Source organism: Manacus vitellinus, unplaced genomic scaffold (genome assembly GCF_001715985.3).
Source record: "Manacus vitellinus isolate BGI_N305 unplaced genomic scaffold, ASM171598v3 scaffold_57_pilon, whole genome shotgun sequence".
Classification (NCBI taxonomy): Eukaryota; Metazoa; Chordata; class Aves; order Passeriformes; family Pipridae; genus Manacus; species Manacus vitellinus.
Window position 1 is genome coordinate 861,376 of NW_021940666.1, and position 25,630 is coordinate 887,005.

Below are 25,630 nucleotides of genomic sequence, written 5' to 3' on the forward strand. Positions count from 1 at the left end.
AAAAATGCCATATGGCATGTGCATCATCACAAAAAATACGATGAGCTCCAAACTCTGCAAGTGTCTTCGTGCCACAGGGATGCACAACCTGCATTAGCAAAAAAAAGTGTGAGTAAAGAAAACCATGGCAACTTTTCACTCATGTAATTTGTCAATGATGCTTCATTTGCTTCTGCGTGATAAGTCGAAAAAATATAATTGACTAAATATTTTGTTAGCCTCAGTCTCAGAGTAAGGATCAAGAGATGTGGAACATTTAAAATATTTGTATAGTTTCCCTGTATGATGCACTCTCAGTTTCATTCGATATATCTCAAAACCCTACAGGCACACTGATTTTTAACTTTGGTTCTCTATTTAAAATTTTTTAGTTCTGAAAAGTGTTTGTGAATCCTTCATTCTGGGTCCACCTGCAGCTGACTTAGTGGTCCTGGAATGTAAAATAATTTTCTTTGTCTTCTCACGTCTCTTTGTCTCCTTAGATACCAGTTCTTGCTCTTTGCTCGAACAGCAGACCGGAACCCCGAGCCGTGGTGTTTAGAGTTGATTTCGGTCAGGAGAGCTGAGGATACTTTTGTAGCAGAGGAAGTATAAGAACGATTAAAACCGACGAGGTACGGCGCGGCTTTATTGAAGGGGAGCGATCCCAAAGTGTCTGGAGACCCTCAGCAGGGCTGTGCCAGGCGGGCAGCCTTGCCATGGAGGGGCGGGAGCGGGGCTCAGGGGCACAGCCGTGTGGTGCCGGGGTCACAGCGGGGCGGAGGGGCACTCCTGGAGCGGAGCAGCAGGACGGGGCAGGACGGGGAAAGAAGGGCCGCGTGTGTGGGGCCCGGGCAGCCCCCGCGGGAAGGAGCGGCCCCGCGGGGCCGTCTGGCGGCTCCCCCCGGGCCCTGGGAAGGGGGATGCGCTCGGCTCCGCTCTGGCAGAGCTGGCTGTGAGCCCAGCAGCCAAAGCCCAGCGCCAAACCCCTCCAGCCACCGCGGATCCCAGGGTGCTGCTCCCCTTGTTCCTCCGCCGCACAGAGAGCAGATGGCAGACACCAACTTGTGCGAGTACGAATGACACTTCAGTCTCAAACTTCTGTAGCTTTTATTTGGCCTTGTTACCTACCCAGCTAGTACAACTACACTATGGTAGCTCAGTTATCAATTTCTTTAGGAGCACTTGTGTATATTCCCATTTTTCGCCCCTGTTTCTTTTCCGTAGTGTGGCATCTTCATTCCTTGGACATAAAGTAGTTTTTGTCTGATCCGTGTCTCTGGGGTGAGACAGAAGAGATGCACTGGGTGCTGTCTAGTTTCTTGGCTAATTTCTAAGAAGAGATAGTAAATGCTCTCAGATTATTGCTATGACCAAAAAGAACTGATCAAACATTTTCTTGTGCATTAAGCACCAGTTGCTTCCCTGAGCAGTCTGGTTTCTTTTCTTTAGTGTACTGGAGAAAAAGTTTCTGTGGCCAGAGGTCTGTGGGATGCCAAGGTTTCAGTGGGGAAGTGACAGAAAGGAGAAACAGTTTTTTTCTATTCATCAACTCAGAGATCCAGTGTAAAATTTTCATTCAAGCCTTTGGCAAAATTCCCAATAATTTCATTGGGACAAGAGTTTCACTCGCAGCCTGCACTTACTAGGTTATTACTCAGCATGTACTCATTTAGAATGGATTCTAGTTTTGTGATAGCCTGTAATTGGAAAGAGTGTTAGGAGAAAGGTAGAAGATATGTTTTGTTTTTGGTTTTGTTTTTTTAATAAAAGGAAAACAATCATCACTTTTTCTTTCCAGCTGCTGTATGAGCTGAGATCAATTTAGTTTACTTGGTAGGTGTGAGGTTTGCAGCATTATTTGTTGAAGAAGGTCCTTCTCAAAATGATAAAGATTGTGTGTGTAAAGCTGTCCTTTGTTGAGTGAGTTATTATGAAGGCAGCTTCCCAAACATTGAATTTGATAAACTATCAGGCTTTGGTTTTTACCTTGTAAAACATGTATACTGTGGGTTTCCTGTATAATGAAATGAAATTTAGAATTTTCACAAGTCTTATGATGATGTTAATGCAGACCTGTACCAGAAAATGTTTCAGGACCATAATATATGAAACATCCTCTGCTTACTTATCAATATAAAAATATATTAATATGGTTATCTGGGATATACATGCATGCAGTGCAACAATAATGTAAATGCAAACAAATATGAAACTCATATGACGGCTCAAGAAAAACAACAATGCAAACAAATAATGAATAATATAAGATTTGCTTAATCCCTCCATCATGGTTAAGATCTGATATTGCCATTATTTTAATTTTTATTACCTTTAATAGATAAACAAAATGTCTTTGCTGTTCAGACAATGCTTTTCTTGAGAAATCCAACACAAAGTACAAGTACAGAAATAAAAATAAGGTAAACGTAAGTAGCAGAATATTGAAATAAATCCCCATATCTTTGGAGTAACTACTGAAAAAAAATAAAGCAAAGAATACATGCTTGTCAAATATGCAGTATAAATAAATAATTTAGGTGCAAATGGATGACTAGAAATAACAAAGAGACGACCAAATAATGAAAGGCTAAAGGGTGGTTGTTATATCTGATGTACTTCATTGGATATTGTAAGTAATTGCTATCCATAAAAAATCCCATGGCTTCAGTATAAGAAAAAGAGACAATTTGACAGGCAACACTGGCAGCAAGAGACAGCAAGTACAAATCCTTGGCAACTGTCATTATCCTGCTGTTGAATTCACATCCCAAACTGTGTGATAACTTTGACCTGTATCACTGTTACAGAACCAATGTCTGTTACAGTAACTATATTTTTCACTTATCAAAGGAAATCATTAGCCATGTGCAGATTTATGTCTTAGAAAACTGTATGGACTATTTATTTACTTCTCCTTAGTACACTGTTGTTTTCTATTTAGAGAAGAAACATGGAGATGTGCTTTAGTTACACAATAATGAGTAATTAGAAAATTGCACCAGAGCAGTAGAATGGAAATTTGGGTCTGATGTAGCTAAACAATTTCAGCATGTAGAACTAACTGAAAGTAGAAGTTCCTTTTGCAATAATTACAAAAAAGCCTCAGTGTTTTGGCCATGAATAAACAGCAGTTTAATTGCTTTTGTATGGGAAAAAAGAGTTGTTAGAGCTCTGCAGGTTTTTAGTTGTTTTCGTTTCTTTTCCTGTTTAAAGTTCTGGTTTCAAAATCTTTTCTCTCTGTTTCTCTATCTGGGCATCTTTCCTTGCGCTGTAGAAATAGGATCACAACATCTTGGTGTTAGCAGCTAGCAAAATTTTCCTTTAATATGGAATAACATTCTTCCTGACTTGTGAATGCCATTTCAAACTGACTCTTTTATGCAATTTCTACATATTAAAACTTTAATTTTATGGTGTTCAATCTCCAGGAGAACGGGCACTGGAGTTACATCTAAATCTGAGTTTTCCCAAACTATAAAACAGCTCAGCAGTGCAAGGGTAAGATTACTTTTGGTAATTGCACTCTTGCATCTTCTGTTTGAAACCACCTCAGTGAAGGAATTGGAGTGTGTGCACAAGTACCCTAAGGTTTACATACACTGTACACACAAATAGTTGTTATGATGGGGGAAATTGTAAGGAAAAGCTGGCCTAGGACTGGGGAACAAAAATACCTGTGGTATATTCCTTGTATAGTGTAATTTAGTGACAGTAGGTTTCGTAGGTGTATATATATTGTTGAAAATATATACTTACAAAATGTGTGTTGAAAATATTTGCTACACCAACCCTCTTACATGAGGGTTTACTTGTCCTGTAAGCAAGGTCCTTGGTAGGTAATGCCAACAGTACTGTTTTTATTCCATCAGAGTAGTTTGTGAGTGGCAAGTTACGATTTTATCTGGTAAAGAATCAAGGAATCTACGGAGTAAATAATGGCAATTAATACATTTTTATTGTATAAAGACATTTCTTCCTGGTTTTGTGGTTATTTTCTGCTTTTGAAGTGGGTAACAAAGTGGTCTTTTAAGGAAAAGGGTATTTGCAAAAAATAATGTCCTCTTGCTGTCACTAGTCAGAATGAAAACACAGCATAGTGTAGATCTCATAATACTAAAACAAGTTTTCTTTGATTGAACTCCAATATTTAATATTCCTGAGACAGTATATTAGTTTAAGATTTCCTAGGAAGAAATACTGCAATTCATGTGGACAAATGTTAAAGTTCCCATTTGTCGTGATATCATTTTTGTAATTTATAATGGGAATGTTCTGATACTTTGGAGTTATTTGAATATGAAAGGAGAATGAGGGCTTGATCTTATCCAATTCCTTTCTTGCTTCATCTTGATCTTTAGTACTGCTCTTGGCACAGTTACACTAGTGCTGATTTGGATCTCCCAAAGACTGGATAAAATTAGATTGCTTGATCTTCATATGGGTGAATATTCCATCCAGGCTTTTGGCCTATGGCACAAAGTAATTTTGTGCCATTAATAGTAGCCTCAAATTGAAAGTTGGAGGCTTTTGTTCTCATTATCTTTAATGTCATATGCAAATAAAACCTTTTTTTCTAGCTTATGAGGTAATTTAATGTTCATTTTGTACAAAGGAAGGCTAGCACAGACTTCATGCTAGTGCAGTGTGGCATAGCTGGAATACCTGCTGTACTTCACCATAATCCTGTCCTACAGCACTTTATACATTTCCCTTCTGATCTGGGCTTGTGCAAAGATTAATTCAGCTGAATTATGAAATAATGTTACAGTTTGCAGAAATAGGAATCGGTTTCATAAGGTATTTTACAACTTTAATTAAGATATTTTAGGCTTTTCTGAACTCTGTACAGTTAATTAGTACTAATTTAAAGTAGTTGAAAGTCCAGAGCAAAGAGATAAAATTTTAACCACATTTATCATATTTTTGGGTCAGAAAACCTTTCCCTCCCTACTCAAAAAAGCTGTTAAAATACTGAAGGGAAGCAGAGCTCTAGACAACTTCTATTTGCCCCCAACATTCGCCTGCAATCAGCAATGGTATCAAGCAGGTCAAGACTTCAAGATTGTTTTACACATCAAACCAAATCAGTTCAGAGCTGTGATGGAGTATCAGATGTATAGACAGCTACAAATCAAGCAGTACAGACAATTTCTGTCTTATATCACCATCCAAGAGAAACAGAGCTGAAAGTGTTCCCCCAGGTCAACTAAGGTAATCAAAGCTCCTCTCTGTTGCTTTTAATCAAGAGTGTTGCAGTTCAGTCACCTTGTAATAACCATTCTGTTGATATTCTAAACCAGACCCTGCTAATTTTTATTAAGATTTCTTGACCTAGCAATTTCTCAGGACACATAGTTTTTAAAAAACATATTGATTCCATCAAACGTTCCTGGAAGACCCAGTTACAATAATCAGATTTCCCGCTTGGTTTTACAAATTTTTAAGACTTAACAGTAGATAGGTAATATCCAACAAGTTGACCTCTCTGCAAAGAAGAATGTGATTCTCCATAATTAATCCAAAATGAATTGATCCTGCCTGTCTGGAAAATCCAAGGGAGCAATTGGATTTTGCAATGTACCATAAAGGTGATTAAGGAGAAGACTTGGTGAACAAAAGTGTACTATAACGTGTTCAGTTTAGATCTCCTCATCAAAAGCTTTTTGTTGTATCTTCTGTTTTGGGGAAGGAAATTGTTATAAACTGAGGCAAAGCTAGATGATTAAAGTTGTCATGGTTTAGTACTCAACACTGAAGTAGCCACGTTGATTTAATAGCACAACTTGCATTACAAATACTAAAAAGAAGACAAAAAAGCTGGGATTTTTATGTGGTCATTTGGTCTTCCAAGAGATGTGGAAACTGTAAAATATGTGAGATTCACCTGGATGTCATTATGGTTTAAGTGAAGTATCAGTTCAGTGCTGATTTAAATGAATGGGAAAATTTGCAAGTTTTTTTTTATGGGAGAGGAATTCACATCTCAGGCCTCAAACCAGTTTTGAGTTGTGCATGGGAACCTCTTGTTGAAGGTTGGAAGAGAGACTGTGTGCACAAATGTTCTTGTCACAAATGACATTTTGTTATAAATCTGCTTTCCTCTCCTTTTTTTTTTTTTCTTCTTAAAAATAGTCTTACTGTGTTATTATGCAGGAGTCATTTGTGGAATGAGGATTTTAAAACAGTATTATGATGTTTTTATATCGATTATTAGTTTATTTAATTTTATTCTGGCAGCTGTATTGAATATATTTTGCTCTCTGGGAAACAGAAACAATTAACAATAAGCCCCACCTCTGCAGTCACTGTACAGGCATAATTGCTGTCAATTTGATTGAAATTTTGCCTGAGAAAAGATTGTCACCAGTTCTTACTTTTTAAACTAGAAGCAATAGCCTACATACTATACACTGAAAGCACTCTTTAATTACAAGTTTGCTCAGAATCAAAATTTTTTTCCTATATTTATTTGAGCTGATAAGTTGTGAAAAATACTTTTAAAATTAGGTGATTTATTTTCTTGTGAAGTTCTTAAGACATTTCATAAGAGGACTTTATAGCAGCTACTTTTCAGTATTTTAGAAGTTCTGAATAAGCTCCACGTGGCATAGGTTAAGTCTATTTTGTTTAGAAGAGTTCAATTTCTCTGTATTTTCTACATTTAGAACTTAGATGCTGTGAACTAAATTCTTACACTGTGGAGAATTTTAGTGACCATGCGCTCAGATTGTTTTTTTCACACAATTACAATAAAAGTTCTAAAAAAAAAGTAAAAAATAATAATATTGGATTGTTTCTTTAGAATCCTAAACTGAATTTTCTATTTCAACAGAACTAACTGTGCTCTCTGTTTCAAAACCCTGGCAAATCCACAGAGCATTTGAAGTATCCAAAGTTATTAAACAGCAGCCAAATGTAATCAAAGTCACAGCTCGCAAAAATGGCACAAGAAAGATCTTTGCTAAAGTTTCTGAGTCCTTAATTAAGCCAAGAACCTTGAATGCAAGTTTTCTTGCAAGCAGAAAGTTTCTCTGCAGCTTTTGCTTCAAACCCTAATGTAAATCCTTTTTTTCCTTTAAATCAAGCTTGATGAAACTTTGTGCACTATTTCTGAGATGCATGACTTGTTAAAAATATTTATAAATGCTAAGTGAAAGAAGTTACAGAATAAAGCACAGTATTATTTGGCATTAAAAGGCAAGAGCACAATCCCTTTAAAGCAACATTTTTAAGGTTATGTGTTTTTCTCCTCCTGTGCTTTCTAGTAACAATCTAGTAATAATTTAGGAATAAAACACAGTTAATACGAGCATTAAATTTTTTATTTCCAGTTTTATTTTTTCTAACCAAATATCACCCATGAAACAAATATGTCTGTAAATCAGTCTTCCTTACCTCTTGCCTTCATCTAGCTGCTGGGGGAGTGCTCTGAAAAGCTGAGTCTGAACATGGCTGCACAATGAGTGTTCTTGGCAGGCAGCACTGCAGCACGAGAACCCAAAGACGTGCCCCGCGATGCCGAAGTTGAGATTTCAACTGGAGAAAACCTTTCTGTGCCCAGGAGAAAAAAAATGAGAGGTAAAAACCTAAGGAACAAAACTCAGAAACACCCCCCCACACACACACAGCAAAGTGGCTTAAGGGGTGCAATTAAAAATTATTTTCATCCTGTCTTTTTGCATGGTTTAACAAAACTAATGTTTACTCATTTACAGCTCAGTAAGAGGATAATGTGCTTAATGAAAGAAAAATCTACTGACAGCCACATTTATTGCCCTTCATTAGCATTGGTACTTAATTTAATATAGATCTGAATAGACATTAGGGAGCCTGCAGGAGGTTAAATGGTGAAAATGTAAAGAGATTATTGAATTTACTGTTTAGTTTCAGTGACATCAAACAGACATAATTAATTAGGCTTATTCCACTAGCAAAATAATCCAGAATGTAAGATTGGATTAATTAATGCAGTTTTTTAGGGTTTTTTGGAAAGTTTAATACAACAATATGGAATATCTACTTTCCTATGCTTTATTAATTTTAGATATTTTGATAAGACCATATTAAAATTTTTCTTCTCTCCTTCTCATTCTTTTACCAAAGTGGTAATTAATTATGTTTTAGTTTTCACCAGAGGTGAAAAATATTTCTGAATCCTCTACAATTTAGATATGAATGTAAATGTTTCTCACTGTCATTTTAAGACCATGAAGTACCTTGTGAGATTTCTGCTGCAAATTTGTGGTAGCATTTTATAACCATAGCTCAAGTAGGGTTCAGTATCAAGGTAAAGATACCAGTTGAGTATTTTATTAAACTATGAATTCAACCAGCACTTGTGACGAAGAACTGTTAATTGATAGAATCTTATATATTCTGAAAAGCTAAATTATTACTAAGGTAGTGTATGTGTAGGTAGGAATCTACAATTCCAGTGTACACTTCCAATGAGAAATGTAAATAAGGTCAGTTTTTTAACAGAACATGAAACATCCCGATTTTTGTAATCTTATAGTGGTAGAATGTGTGATAGGTTTTTTAAAAAATGAGGGATTGCAAAGAAAAACAAAAGCAAATAATTCACATAGTTTGCATATTTCGTACATATGTTGTATGTATTTTATATATCAATTACTTTGCACTTTGGGGCAATTTTTTTTCTTATGTACTTTCTTTAGAAACAAGGCTTTGGTTTTATTTTCCTACGTATTTTTTAAATAGCATTTGTTGTCTTGGGAAGTATTAAGAGACATATTTTAGTGTTAAATTGTTCATTCAACATTTCAAAGTATTCAAATGAGCTTTCACTAATTCTTTTGCAGATTGCTAATACTACAAATGCATTTCAAGAAGATATCCACATTATACTCATTACTGGCTCTTTGACTAAGAAAATTACTATTATATAGCTCTCTCTATAAACACAAAAATCTAACACTAATTAGTAGAGCCTTTATAATCTAAGTCCATTAATTAAAGGTTTGTTTACGTGTTCATGGATATATTTATAAAAGAAGCTTATATTTTAAACCTGTCTCTTACATAATCAATTTTATATACTATAAGGTGGTTTTGGTAACATAAAAATTATTCTGAGTACAATTCAGGTGATCCAGTCACTAGGATGGTTGTAATTAATGGCCTATATATTCAATAAAAGGCACAGATCACTGTGTTTATTTTTGCACAAGTGGATGACAGAACTGCTGTTTGTGCTGAATGAATCCTTTCCACAACCCTATTGTGGCAGTGTTTTATAGGAGTACTGCTATTTGTTACAAAGTCTTCACTGGTACATATATTACAGTTTCTCCATGCACACGACTTGAGTGTTGTGATAGATTTCCAAAGTCATTAAGTGAGTCTTTTTTTTCTATCTCTCATTTTCCTCTTGCAAGCCAAGTTCAAAACAAAAACTTCTGTGCTTTGTCTGCATCTCTTTGGCTGTGTTTCACTGTGACATGCACTGCTGTTCCTTTAGCACCAAAATGTTGGCACACATTACTGAAAATTTCACACCATCTCTTGCTGGATCAGCAAGCTTAACCTACCAAAATCTGGTGTTGTTGAATGGTTTTTGACTGATAATCAATCTTTTTGCTGCTCGACAGTTGTTGCTGGGACACAGACTAGAGCAGGTGGCAGATGTGCCTTGTCTTTTGAGAAAAGAAAGAGTAGGTGAGCTTGGGCACGGAGTAACATATTGTGTGTCCATTAAAAGGGTAAGTATAACAGCAAAAAGTCACTGCTATAAGTAGAAAAGCCACCAATACCAGAAAATAGGCCTTTTAACACCTCTGTTTGCAAGTTTAATAGGACTGGAAAATGACAGTTCCTAGTGGAGAATTCCATGTTCTCAAAAATCAGAGCTGATGTTAAAAACATTCACAAATTCTCTGTATAAGATTCCATAGTACTTTTTTTTTTTTACTTTTTCTGTTTTAATTTATACATACAATTACATTACAATGGTAATATATGTATTTTTAAAAAGCTACAATACATTGAAGAGAGGTTTTAGAGACATATGGAGATAGACAGGACCTATTTTATAATTTCTTTCTCTAGCCCAGGAGTGGGAAGAGAGTGTGGAGTAGCATGACTTTTCAGTGTAAACATACTAATGGCTGCATTTGAGTCCTTACCATACAGATAACAAGGTCAAATGTCAGTAGCAAATCTTTTTTGAATGACAATGGAAGGTCAGTGATATATAGTGTAAAGCCTTAACCCTGCATATACACGTACAGGTGATCCTGTGGAAATCAGACAGACCTTTTATATGTGTAGTTAAACATAAATATTTGCAAGACCAACATCTTTGTAGAAATTCGTGTTTCAAGTACTGTATAAATCACAAAGTCTGTCAGAACTGTATCATCTTGCATATAATTTTACTGCTTCAAGTGGCATCAATACTTGGATGAAATATAATTCCCAGTGATGTTGATGTCTTGGCTTATTGGGATTTATTCTGCTTCTTATCTTTCTGATGCCCTAAAATTTAACTTGAGGTTTTGGTTAAGTGAATAGGGATTCAAACATAAGGTGACAAAAGGTCTTGGATAAACAACAATAATAAAAAGTTCTTATATTCTTCTAATATAATTCAATTTTTATGATAAATACATGTGACATATCGGTTATAGGGTTCCATTCCAACAGGAATTTAGCAATCAAAACCCTGTCAAGTTTCAAGCATTTAAAACATATTTTTTGGCAGACTATTGTGGAACTAGTGTGGTGCAGAACTGCTCCAAAGAGTTTATTCTCTGTAGTGTGTTGTTCATCTGTGTAATTTGGTGATGGTCAATGGTTGTATTTAATTAATTATCCTTTGGAAATTTATGGGAGAACACATACCTCAGTGTTTGTTTGCAGACATTTATATATTTAGCAGTTACTGAATTTCAAAATACAGTGGGTGTTCTTATTTATTCTTCTAATACCTTGTGTTTCTCCTGCCAGCTTTTATTGTACCTCCACACTTCTTTACAATTGAATTTCAGATGTCCCCAGTGTACTGCTTCATACTTTTTTCTTCAGTACTTACCAATTTCTTAAACTGATACTAATTTATTTCTATTGAATTTCATTGCAGTGACTTTAGCAACCTGACCTAATAAAATAGTCAATTGTCCATCACTCCTTCATAAAATAATTATGCACTTTCTCAGTCATACTATTGTGGAAAAAATGTCTTCTACACTTTGTCTGCCATTCAGTAATTTTTCAGTTTCTGTATTTGCCATTTACCTTGATCTTCCTTCAGAGAGTGACTACATTTAAAATAGGACATGTTTTCTACAAGGAGTGTCAGTGAAATGATGGATTCTTACCACTCTAACTATTGACCAATTTGGAAATGGTCCAAATGGTCCAAATTTCAAGCAGCACTCTAAATAATATGTCTTTTTCTCATCAACACATACAAATCAAAGTTGTGACATCTTATTTTTCAGAAGAAATGAATCTTCTCTGTGAACTTGAAATTAATACACTTTATTGCCAATTTTTCTGTAATTCCTGTATTATAGGATGTCATTTCAGTGCATTTGTACTGGAATTCTGATCTGAAAAAGGAATATGCTATAAAAATAGTCATGAAATATGCAGAAATATGTAGCTCATCATATATTATGAGCCAGTCCTTCTTGTAGGTTGAAGATCTCAAGGTTGACAACAGAATGATTCAAGTTCTCTCTTGAATCATCATATGTCAAATCATAGAGGTGATTAGTTGGAAAAGAGCTTGATCAGGTCCTGAAAGATAAAATAGCAAAACCATGATCTTTCAGATGCCAGCAACACCTAGATTGCATTTTAAGTGTTTCTGACAGAAAACTGATTTTACTACTTTACTATGGAAAATTTAGATTCAAAGTGTTATTAAAGATTCTTTTTCTGTTTTGAGTACCTTTTTGAAATCCGAAATATGCCCTTTTATGAGCTATTTTGGAACCCTCACAATACTGAAGTCTCCCTCCTGGCCACTCAGTGGCATTGAAGTCTTTAGCTTTTTTTTTTTATACAGGAATCTGGTGGTAATATTAACGAATTCTACTGCTTCCTTTGGCACAAGAATCAAAGGTACATAGAGTGTTCCCTCAAGAGCTTCCACAGCAGATTTTGATAAATATGGTCTCCCAGACAACATATATTGATGGCACAATAACCCATTGCCAATGTGTGTTGTCAGGCTTTAACTTTTCTGCTCTTCAGCTTCACCCACCTGTCCATTAACTTGGGTGGTTTGTTAAAGAAAAAGGAGAAAACTTTGTGATACTTTAGTTTGATGATTTAATGGTTTGCAAAGACATTTTCCAACATGCTGGTTTGAGCAGATGCTGGATTTCTGGGAGCAACCAGTAGGCTTTATGGAGTAAACATGACAACTTACCTAGATGCTGTAAACTGATAGCCAGAAGTTATAATATATTTATACACACAGACACACAAACACATATATGTAAATAATGCCAAGTAAGGCAAGTTGATCAGGGTAAAAAAATCACCAGAGGGAATACTTTTTCTGTAATAGCTTGGAAACTTTTTTTTCCAATCAAAAAATTCAAAATTTACATAAATTCTACAAATTGATTTGTTTAGGTAACCAGTAAACACTCACTATAATGTGAGAAATGGCTAAACCCTTTAAATGTAGGTTCCAGTTTTTCGACTGATTGTTTGTAATGATAGCATCTACTACATTTTATATATATATATTTGCACATATATATGTGTGTAAACAAAATGCCCTAATTTTTACCCTTTTACCCTCTTAAAAAACGCTGTTTCCTATTATACTTTGGTTTAGGGCAGCAAAGTGCAAGATGATACTGTATTAACTAGTTAGGTGTCAGTACTATGTTTTGAGGGAATGCAGACTGATGCCTTTCCAAAAACCTACTTGAATTTAAAGGGAGAGATACAACTTCCTTCACAAAATTCTGCATTGGACTCAGGCTATAAAATGTCTGTATATTTTTGTGATATCTATATTAGTGGAAACATAATCCTGATAAAGAAGTCAGCAATTCTGCAATAATAATAATGAAAAAGAATAATTCTATTTTCTAGGCTGCAAAAAATGCTTTCCAAATACGACTTAAAATTGCATTTTGAATAAAAGAACATGGAAATAATAAGCTACAACCCAAACAATGTAAATTAAATGTTAGAAGTACGGCTCTATTTAATTAGTAGTTGAACTTGTGCTAACACCTCCCCAATGGTATCCCAGAAGACAAATCCAGGGAAAATTCTGAGACATCCTTGTGTGTAAAAATGACCAGGAGTGGTAAGAAAGTTTTGTCCATACCTTTTACATAACAACAGATAAGGGTCTCGGCCTGTAGAACCTTTGTTGTAGTCCCTTTGCACTCAGCCAGGGTGTTTAAAAGACAAACACTTCAAGAAATGCAAAACATGAATATCTGCATCCCCACTAATCTGTAGATTGCAGTAAAAATCTGTTTAAAATAATTTATGTTTACATCTCTGACCTCTGCTATAAAAAAAAAAGCTAAACCAAAAATGTTTGTCAACTGTGCTGAATGGAGAAACTCATCCCAATCCTGAAGAAGACAATCTTCCAACCATTATCATTCTAGACCCAGTGGACATAAGTTCAGGAGGAAAAATGGAGAAGAATGGAGAAGATAAATACAAAGTACTGATGAGTGAGAGGCATTTTCTCTCTTCTCTCTGCCAACTGGACTAAAATGGTTTGCATTGTAAACTATCAACTGATCCATTGAATTTTGGGTTGGCAGCCAAAAAGCCAGGGAGTTTTAACATTTCACCCAGTCTCTATGTGTTTTCATCATTCTGCATTGTTGCTGTAGTCTCTTCAGGGCTTGTCTTATTTATTCTGTTTGGCATTGACACCTGTTTAATCCCCAAATAATTTTATGTTTACTTGAGTGTAAATAAGGGAAGGATTCTCAGGAAATTGCATGGCCAAATGTTAATTGCTTCTTTTTAACTCTTCCAAAGCCAGGTTTTTTTATTTCTTCAAATAGTGTTCATTACCTCTGGACTGCTCAAATATAATCATAGGAATTTTTACTGAGTTTTTAGTATTAATGCCCCGATTGGTGAGACATGTTGGCAGTTTTAATTGCTGATAATTTACATATTTTCGATTATTTTCCGAAGTAAAATGTAACTTCCTTTTTTGAAAGGAATTCTAGTGTGATTTTTGCAAAGTAAGGTTTACATTTTAGATTCCTCTCACACAAAAAGTAGTAAAAACCACTGATCGTTCGTTGATGAACCTAAATTTTTATTTGTGTTTTGTGAAAAGCCTCTAGGAGCATTTTCACAATCTGGGGGCCTTCTTTAGTTCAAAAGGACACTAAGGCCATGACCTATTTTCCTTCAGAGTTCATAGAAAAGTTCAGGGCGAGGGGATGAAATACGTTGATTGGCAGAGAAGATGGGATGTTTGTAATTTTAATCAAATTTAGTATTAACACATACCTCAAATAATATGTCAGACTAGTGTTAGTGAGTTTAAAATCTAATGACAACTGCTGTCATTATTAGTTAAATATAGCCATTGTGCCTGTGGCAATAAATGATGGCACTTCAGAACATGCAGAAACAAAAAGCTAAAAAACTCTCAAGTATTTAAAAAAAAAAGGGAGTGACTGTAAACATAGTTAAACACAGGAATGTGACCTGGGCATAATATGTTTCCCAAATACAGAGGCATCTGGAATTTGAACAGGGGACATAATTGAATGGAACATTATGTGTTGTTACTGCTAGGGTTTAAATTTTAGGAAACTTGTGCCTTTCTTCCTGTTTCATAAATATAGATCAGGGAGTTTCATATTTGTTATATTAACACTTATTTGTATTACTACATAAGATATATTTCAGATTCATGTCTCTGTTACTGTTCTGTGACCTTTAAAATGTATCACTCAATTTTTTGGAATCTTAAAAATTGGGAGCTGAGAAAAGTCAGTCCTGTTTTTAATAGATGAAAATACTTTTTCCCAGACAATATGTTTTGGATTCATGAAATTATGGGGTTTCTTCATGGCATTGATTGATATTTATTTCAAGGTGAGGAAAGAGAAAGAAGTTAATGCAAGATGTGTCTGAGTACATAGGCATAATATATACTGCACAATATCACTATATGTGTAATACCATATGCTAGTCCCTTTCAACCTATAAGTTTATTCCTTTTTATTATTTAAAGCAAGTTTCTTACAACTCTGTAAATCTTATTTAAACAATGACAGTAAAAAGGAATTGTGGATGAAAGGGATAGATGTCAGGAGACTAAGAAAACTGAATTTTGGAATAAGTTCAATGTAACATGCAAACCTGGGCTCAGACCATGAACAGTGTAGTTCTTAGATAGGGACTTAGGAGCTGTCAAATGAGGATTTTAGTGCTCTGTGAGTTTATACTGTTATTGTACAAGTGCTGTTCCTCAGTCCTAATAGTAAACTTCTGTGCCATCATATCATTAAGAACTCTTCTACTGGAGGAAGGTATTTCTTGACATAGGGATTTGAACTATAATTCTACTGTCTTGAGCTGATGAAAGATTTACAGCTACTTTAACCAACAGTAACAGTGTTACTGTGTGGTTTTTTGGAGGGGTTTCTTCCATTTAGGTAATATGTTCTGTTTGTCCACAGTTCTCAGTGTAATATCTGTTTGTTAAATTAATCTCCACTGTCTGTACCAAATTATTGACTAGTGTCGTTGATCTTGTTTAAATAGTTTTAATATCTGACACATAATTTAATTTTTGAAAATTATGGTGAATTCTTGCATAAAAATTTATGAAAAAGATGAGTATAAAAACACCAAGGTTAAGATTTGTAAATTTGCATTATCAAGCACTTAGTGTTCACTTAGTGGTTATCAAATTAAGGTACATTATGTTTGGTAGTAGCCTGTACAACTGTCTGCTACATGGTGGCAGATTACTGAGGATCACAGAATAATTTGCCTTGAAAAGGACCTCTGCAGGTCACCCAGTCAAATCTTCAACTTGTGTTGAAGTAATGGTAGCAGGTCCTTGTAGATGATCTAAGTGTTCAACCAAAGCAAGAAGAACTTATATATCAAGCAGCTTCTCTGTTTTTTTTCTCACTGTAGTTGTAAGTCAGAGGATATCCTCTCTCCCTACAGACCTTGACAATCTTCTCCTTTTCACTGTTAATATTTGCTCTACTTCTATTACTTATCCTGGTCATAAAAAGACATTAAAATATTTTCAGCAGGGCTAGAAGTGTCCTTCCAATTTCCTATCAAATCACTTCTGTTCCTTACCCTATTTCCAAATAAGTGCTTTATTATCTGTGGCCTGCAAAGTCAGATTCCCGTGGCTGTCCTTTCTTTCTCCTCCCAAGAATTTCTTTTTATTGCTGCACAGGCCAATAGCAACAGGAGAGAGATCTCATCCAGCCTGCAGTCTGGAGACTGTGGAAGCATTCTCCTGGGAATTAAGAAATATGGAACTAACTCTGTCAGACTGAGAATGTTATAGAATCTGATCTCCCTCTACCCAGAAAATAAGAGCATTGGCCACTCTATAAAAGAGGCTTTACCACTATTCTTCAGGTCATTTTTTGGTTTAAATGCTCATGTCTGTGTTACTTTGTGATGAACTCAGTGCTACTGGTGTTTGTCTCTGCATTGAATGTATCTGCATTTAGTATATCTGAGTAAGGGAACTTTGCTTTGGAGATTCCTGAGCCCCTAAAGACTGGTGGCTGCTCAATTTATGAGATCAGACAGGATCATGGTAGCATAAGGATGCACAGAAGTGTCGATATATAGACAATCTCAGGTGGCAGGAGTAATTTATTTTTGAAAATAAGGGAAAACAAAGACCCTCAAGTTCCTGATTTTGCATCTGTGCTGCTCTGGAGTGGCAGAAGTTTATTCATTACCATGTAGTGCTTTCCATGCACACAACAACCTCATTGACATCTTCTTCATTCAAGGCTAGGAAGAAAAAGTCATGCTTCACATTTTAGGCCATGCAGATTCCTAGAGGGCTTATTCCTGCTGTGCTTGAAGCTTCCTTGCAGGTTTATACTGTGGAATACAGGCAGGATTGACCTTCACTATAATTCTTCAGCCAGCCTTAAGGAGTACTGTGGATGTAACCTTAAAGGATGGGCAAAATTTTTCTTTATCACATTCTTTGGTTTAGGCAGCTGTAATCTTCCTAAATTTGCCTTTAGGCATCTACTTACTCTTATCAGTCAATGCCAAGCCATCTCTTTAGTTTCACCTTATGTCATCTCTCATTATAATCTAAATCAACTGCCACTTCTTTTCCAAGTGCTGCTCAAGAGGAAACCAAACTACACTTACTTACTGTGGCTTACCTGAACTGAGAACATCCTTTGCAGCTGTATGACAGACAACTTGTAATACCTGCTTATATGGGAAATAACACCATATAAATGAATATCCTACCAAACTAAATCGTTACCAAAAGGTACAGACTTAGACTAGATCTGTCAGTGCAAGTTAGAGCCCCTCCTTCCCAGGCTTACTCACCTTCTGCAACTTCTCTGAAAACACAATGTTTTCAAAAATTCCCAAATGGCAGTCAGTCCATCTTTGTACTCACTGGTGTTGTTTAGTTGAGATTTTAAGATCTGTTTTCCTGTGTTAGTAAATGTGGTTTTTAACACTTAGTTAAACTGGTCTTTCCACAACCTCTTTATTACATTTTCATATGATCAGAAGGGGAATTCATGGCTAAGTCACATGCAGGTGTGATTCAAGATGTGTTGCTCTTGTGAGTTCTGGGATATGTCTGAGTGGACAGAGTGTCTTATACAGTCAGTTAAATTAACCTTTTCACACAAATATGAGTAACTAACATAAAAAATAATGTCCATAAGAGAACTGTCTTCCAAAACTGCTGTTGTTCATGAAATAAAAAAGAACTTTTTGTCTGAATAAATGGTTGCTGTATGACCATGTCCTTGTAGAGAGGAGACTATTTCAAGCTCTTCTGTGAGATCCTGTACAGTTTTTCAGGAGTCCCATTTCTAAAATGGATTTAGGAAGCCTTGCTTGCTTTCTAAATGAGTAATGAATCAATAATAAAAAACTTTTCCCAATTGTTAATAGTAAGGACTGTGAAACACATGGAATTTTTAATGCCATTTCCTGCATTTCCCGTTCTAGCATTGTTACATTTACTTGTGGAAGTAACAACTAATGCTCATTGCCCATCTCTATCCTACTTGGCATTCCAGTTTTAAATGTACTATGTGAAAGGCTGTTTTGAGCCTAAGAGAATACTCTGGCATCAGCAAAGTTATTTGATGCTGGAACTTGATCAGTGGCAATGGGAAAGATTAGATTTTTAGCAGAAGATTTTAACAAGTTCATACTGTGTGCACAGGCCAATTGGCTTGTACAGCAACCAGAGAATGACTTCCTGACAATGCAAGTGCACATTTGTTCTGTTTCAAAAGCAAAGATAAGGCAAAATTCATAAATTCTACAATGAACAGGAAGGACTCTGGAGAAGGGAGCAGAAAAATGAAACTATGTCTGTGTTACCGAGTTGTAGAGGGCCAGAGAAACACACCTTTGAAGGAAGCTGTTGTTAGTATTAAGGAACTTCATGTCCACACTACACACATTTTAAAAGACATTACTCTGGGCGAGCTCTACTCTGTGCTTTGGACTTGTGGAAGGGCTTTAGGCACATCTCTGGAGCACATCCCTGCATTTAGTTTCATCCAAATGATATCTGTTTGCATGCTTTGAAACTGCCCTGTGATATAAACCAAAGTACATTAAGTGGAAACATTAGGTTCCTCACTTAAAAATTGCAGTCTGTCTTTGAACTAATGTAGATGCATCCCCATGGAAGAGAACAAACAGCAACTTTTCAAATGTAAATCTGAAATTTGCTTACCCGTTGAGAAGTAAATTTGGTTACAAAACCTTACTGGATTATTAATTTACAAATTTACATTCTCAGTCCTGGTAAGTTACTGTAGCTGTACTGAATTTGATAAAGTTATCTAATTTACATTCACTGAGGATCTAATCCATGGATTTGAGGATCCAGTGTGAAGTTCCATGGGTGGACAGCCACTGAAGCTGGGAAACTAACCCATGGTTTAATGACAGGGTTCGGGGTTTTTTTTCAAATTGATTGCCAATATCAATGCTGATGAGAGGATTAATTTTCTTTTGTCTTAGAATTTTAAATCACTATGAAAGGCTCAGCCATTTATACTTTAGTGGATTTAGAGACATTTATTAACATAATCAACACATCCTTTATATTTTAGAATAATGTAGCCTCATGATATAAAGACTTGTGAATTGAAACCAATTTTTCAAAAGAACTGTCATGCATCTAACATAATCCAACTGTAATAATAGCAGTATGAGGCTTACATTTTCAAAATTATGTGTATAGACACATTCCATTAACATTAATGACAGTTTCAAGGCTAAGGATCAAATTTTTCCTGAGTTAATCCTCTAACTCCCACTGATTTTAGTGATCTTAGATTACTAAATAATTTTTAAAGGCCTTCAGCCCCTAAGTTTTTAAATATATCCAGCTCAGAGTGAATTGTTACCAGTCCAATGATTGTGTTTATTGGCACAGTTTTGATCTGTGTCTGGATAGCTACTGATTATATTTCTGCATGCAATGAATGTGCAACAATCTCCTTTGAAGATTTAATTGTAAGTGCATTTTGTGCAGAGGCAGTACACCATTTAGAGGTCATTTTCTAGTGTTTGGGTAAAGAAGAAAGCTAACAGTTCAAATGAAATAAAAATGTCATTTATACGATGCAGTGTCAGATGTGGAACTCAAACAATGTCCAAAAGGTTCAGACTTAATTTTTCTGAAGCAGAAGAAACAAGAAGCATTTCATTTTTGTGGGTGAGAAGTGAAACGTTCCTCTCTGCTCACCGATAGAGGCATGCTAAGGTGAATTTTAATTATGACTAAATTGTGGTATTACTCTTTCATACCCTGAACATCTGTTCCCTTCAGGAACGATGATTTATGCAGGCTATCACTGCAGACAGCTTGCTACAGCTTATGTCACGGTTAGTAGGAAGCTGGTGGTACTATTTCAGAAAATACCAGCATCTAAGTGGAGACAGGCCAGTGTGTATTTTTAAGGTAGTAGAGAAAGGGCAGCATGATGTGTCTGTTTTCAATTTTGAAGCCAAATATTGACTTTACTTTTTTTTTCCCTTTTTTTTTCTTTTTCCTTTCAGACCATCTGTCATTAATGAAGAAAGTATCTCGGCCTGGTTCTTCCTAGTGGTGGCAAGCAAAAGAAAACCAAACCTGTCGTTGTTCACTGCATGTAGAAAACTATTGAGAACAGCTCTGGCAGAATTTTAGTGTTTAAGAACTGCAAAGGACAGGTTAACTATGAGATTATTGCACCACAAAATCCAATTGAAAAGGTAACCTTTTTTTATTAGCGTGTTTGCGTGAATGCATCTCTAAAGTACCTTCATTGTTACTGCAGTTGTACTGCTTTTGTATGATTACAGATTAAAAAAAAAGCAGGCAAAGAAATCTCTGAAATGGCAAAGCCTTGGAATTCAGCAAAACAGGGATTATATGTATGTTCAGGTTAGATAAGGGGAATTTTACATCTTTTCTCCCTCTTTCCTGAAATCCCCCTTACTCTTTAACCTGCTTGTCTTTGCCTAGTAGTCACCTTGCTTCTGATTATGCCTATTTCTTCCCCTACTTTTGTGTCTGCTAACTAATAGTACATGATCTGAGGATTTATTACCAAGGAAAATAATTTCTAAGATTACCTGAGGCATGAGTTACATATGTTATGTATGTTTGCACATATGGTCAATTCTGGTTCGGTTTGATATTATAAATATTCAGTAGTTAAAATGCTTGTCTTAAAAGAGAGAACACTGTAACCATATAACAACGTATTTTAAAGTTATGTTATCTACAAGAATCTTTTTTCTTCTATGAGGTATTTTAATACTTTCTTGGCAACTCAGTAGGATTTAGAAGAATTGATTTGCTGTCTTTATTTTCTAGAAGGGCATATGTATTTGTCCCAGAACAATTATGACACATATGCTTTATACCACATTTCCTTTATTAGCCTGTGATATATTTGAAAAAAGTTTTTAAAAATAAATTTTAAATACTTTTCAAACCTAGGGTTGATCAACAACATGGAATACTTTGTCAAGATTTCCACTGAGTGCAAGGAATTTTGAATGCCTGGACTATTAGCATCCAGTCCTCTCTGAATTATGTAATCCAGGTTTAGGGGTTTTTTTAAGTCTGTAGGACAATATGAACATTGTAGGACCCTTCCAACTGAGCTATCCTATTCACTAGAATTTTCATCCACTAAAATAATACCCAGGAGAGCTCTATAACCACATCTGGCACAGTTAATAAAAAGTCATGTGTCTGTCAGTTTTTGATAGGCATTGTTCCATATTTTGTAATATAAAATTAATTGTATTGCTGTCAACATTGGTGCTAATATATATCAAGATATTGCTTTCAAATGTGAATAATAACACTTCAGCAGTAAATGTTCCTAGAACCTCTTGTCTAACTAGAACATTCACAATACTTTCATCATGATGAGGAAAATCAAAACACACAGATCAAACTTGTCTGTGTAGAGGAGCAAAAAAGTTCAGTGATGATTTTTGACATATAATATTAATCAATCTTTGGGGTTTTTTTCAATGAGGATATCTTGACCTAGAACATAAATTGTTAAACTGATATCCATGATGCCTTATAGATGTCTGGACTGCTTTGAAAGGGTGACTGGCCAGGGAACTGCAGGAGTTCTGCAATAACAGGGCAAAAGTGACTGGGGCCATAGTTCTGAGCATATCTGAAGTCAGTGTGTTGCAGTGCTGTTGATAAAAGAAGCCTCCACCACTTGTGCCCTGTCGTTGTAGGACTTCTGCAGCTCCCTGGCCAGTGCAAGGGTTTTGCTCCCCCACTCAGTGAACCAAATAGAGAAGACATGTGCCAAAAACAAACCAGCTAAAATCACCAAGTTAAATCACAACAAAAGGCCAACACATTTGAAATAAATTGCAAATCGGTGTCTCAGGTATTAATGCAACAGTAAGTATAAAAAAAAATTAAAATTTTCAAATGATATTTCCTCCAGTCAAGTGATTTAAAAACAAAACTTATTCCTTGCTTGTAAATTTGCAAACAAATCCTAATTGCCATAAAAATTACAATACTGTATCAGGCTGAACTTTAGTAGTCCAATATCCTGTCTTTAGGCAGATGTCTAAAGAAAAGTGGAAGAATAAAGGCAACATATGATACATGTGCTGCATATGTTGATAATTTCCTAGGGTACTCCCCTCATCTGGGACAACCCCAGTTATGGTGCAGTCAAATCACCAATATATCAGAAGCAGAGCATTTTCTTTTTCCTTGAATACAAATATTATTTGTTCCCTGAATGAGACATTGTTCTTTCCCTTTGCTGTGTCATTCACTTAGTGTGATTTAAAAAAAAAAACAATTGAAATGTGGGGGGTTTCTATGTATAATAAGCAAAGTGCTCAGCAGATTGTTGCTACTGTCTGAAAAGTGTGTTCATTTCTCTGTAGTCAGTATTTCTTTTCAGACTTTTACCTGTTAAAGAAAGAGTGGGCCAGCTAGGCAGAGTTATGTGATTTCATCAAATCTGGTGGGAGCTTGGCAGGGAAGTCTGAAGCGTAGCCGAAGGATGTTTGATTCTCTCTGTTCTGAAACCCAGACAAAAGTGACACCTGTCTCACTTCACTTGTGCTAGATGTGTATCACTGAATGAAGGAGAAAAAAGACCCACTGAACAATTGCTGTCTCTGTTTCATTTCTCAAAAAAAATGCAGGTTTAGCAGACTGTACAACCTTCACAGTTTTCCTCCCATCCCCACTTAGTCACTGATAGAATAACTGCACACCTACTATACAGCAGTCAATATACAGATGTACAGAAAATAGGATTCATAATTCATGGAAGGAAAGGATATTTTCATGCTGAAAGTACCTGTCTTTATGCAGTTAAAACTGGCAAGAATGTTAAATATGTTTACAAAATTTGAAAGAAGACATGAGATATATGGTTATTATTTTCTTTTTTTTATACTTATTTTTATACTTATTTTGAACTAGTATGAAACAATTTTTCTGTCCCAAACCAAAGTTCAGAAAATGCCTGAAATACTGTTCTGTTTAGATTTGAACCTGGTTCTCCCAAATCTACTTTTACATAGTTGTTTTCAGTTAGGCAACTGCCTAGAAAGATAAGGAACCTTAAGTTATAAAGGATTAGAAGCTACAACTTGTGGAGGACCTTGGGGCCATTGTAAGAAATTGTGATATATTTGAATGTTTTCCCACCTTCTATTCTCTTTTGCAAGGAAAGTTAGAACTGGGTCAAAAACATGGCATTTGGGCCTAAATATGACAACTATGTAGAAAAAATGGGAAATGGAGGGGAATATGCTGAATTTTAGCAATCTTGGGTGGTTTGCAGCACCTTCCAAACAGTTCCATATTTGTGAGTGTTAGAACTGCATTGAAGGTACTGTAATTACAGTTAAAATTGAAAAAAAAAAAGAAAAAAAAAGAAAAGAACCCCACAAAACTTTAATGATGGTGTATTCTCTTTGTCTTATTTTAAATTGGATCTCTCTGGACAGGCAGCACCTCTCCTAAGTTTGGTGTGCAGTGTCAGTTGTGGAATGTGTGTTCTATTGAGGCAGAAGATGCATTTTCCACATTTGAACATGTCTTATCGCAGTTGAATGTGTGGGATTTTTAAAACAGGACACATTTTTCTTAAAATTTACAAGATCTGTAAAATTTTTGTTCACACTTTGTGTTCTCTATGAGCACCTTGAAAAAGGCAGCTTAGGATATTCCCTGACTGACCTGAAATAATAATGATGGTTGAATAATGTCATTAGTATTTTCCTCTTGCCTCTTCTTTTCAACACCTCCATGAACAATGAATTTCTCCTGGTCAAAGTATTGCCATTTCTGTCATCAAAAAAGTAACTTGTGTACTGTCTTTCTTAGACTTTCTTTCAGAGAATGACAGGTAATTTCACCAGCATCATTTCAGTGACAGTTTCTGCTTTAATCACACAACTCCTATAGTGATGATTCACCTCTTTCATAATTTTGCATTCCCTGAAATAGTGTTGCACAATATAAAACACCTATTGTATATGTTCTCAAGTGTTATGATTTCTGTACAAGCTGGAGGGAGGTAAGCTAAATATTCAATAATCAATTCTTTTGAAGTAAGTGTAGCAAGCAAATAGTATTTAAAAAAAGTGCTATCAAGAAATACGTTTTACATTGGCTGAGCTATGTGGCTTTAAGTTATTCAGTCTGAAAACCTGGTTCAGCATAAAATCACAGCAGTGGGAGGATTTTCTCTAAAACAATAGCTGTAATGCATGACTAGGAACGATCAGAACAATGTGGACATGGCCAATAAGCATAATTTAGAATTTGATGGTGGGCACAAGAAATGGTTTGTGGTATTCCTTGTTGTGATGGGATGAAACAGGCCAAAACATTAATATGTTTGGGGTGTGTTATTCTAATGTTATCTAAAGGCAAGTTTCTATCTTTGCTAGCAGAGTTAAACACTGAAGTTGAAAATAACTTTTTATTAAAAGTTATTTAGGTTTAAACATTGAAACTAATAAAAATCCATGTACTTGGATGCCAAATGGGAATCAGAAGTTGAATTTAGCAGTTGTGACATTCCTAGAGTTTAGCATATACTTTTATTCAAGGCATGCATGCTCTAGTCAAAATATACTGTTAACATAAACATGTAGTAGGGAAAATCAAACCCCTCTCTCTTCAGCACCCAACGAAATTCCAGCATAGACCACACACTTTCCACTGCCAAGGAGTCTTTTGCTGGAGTCACTAAGTTCTAAGACATTGCTACATTATCTTGTTTTACTGCCATGGTCATCTATGGTCAATGGATACACATAAAAAATTTTGAACAACATAGTTACCTTTTTGTGTGGCTAAACTAATTAGATTTTATAACAGTTTTGTCTCACTTTGTCTATAAAGTCTTTGAAGATCTTCCTGTTACATATCTGTGCACAGCATCTGAAGTGTAGATTCATCTTTCACAAGCATCTAAATTTTTCTTTTTTATTTCATACTTTTTCAGTTGGTAAGAAACACAAAACATTTTGTTAGACCCACAATTGCTTTTTTTCCCCTCAAAATATTTCTTGGAATATGTGATTTCTTGTGTTTCTAATGAATTTGCAGGTATAGAATGCTGTACTTGAAAATGTGTAGAGTCATTGCTGGAAATCAACTGATTGACAGCTGTTCATTCTGCATTTTATGTGGAGGATAGATTGCATTGCATTTGTTCTCTAATTGATACATGTTTTCTTTGTAGCTGTTTAGAGCATAATCATCCTATGGCTTTTTTGATTTTCTTAAGGTATTTGCTAAAGAAATAGGTTTTTATTATTTTCAGTAACACCTTTCCTTTTTTTAAGTTTTTCAGATGATTGCACACTGAGGATAACTTATTTCTCCAGTGAAATACTGATACAACGTATAAGGAATAAAAATGGGCAATAAATG

At 35.5% G+C, this 25,630-nt stretch overlaps 1 long non-coding RNA gene across 1 annotated transcript; it reads left to right on the top strand.

The window, feature by feature from the left end:
- Positions 1 to 25,630, top strand: LOC108641226. Its single transcript, XR_001921843.1, has 4 exons — positions 1 to 108; positions 20,245 to 20,439; positions 24,876 to 24,944; positions 25,543 to 25,630. It is a non-coding gene; the product is annotated as an uncharacterized LOC108641226 (long non-coding RNA).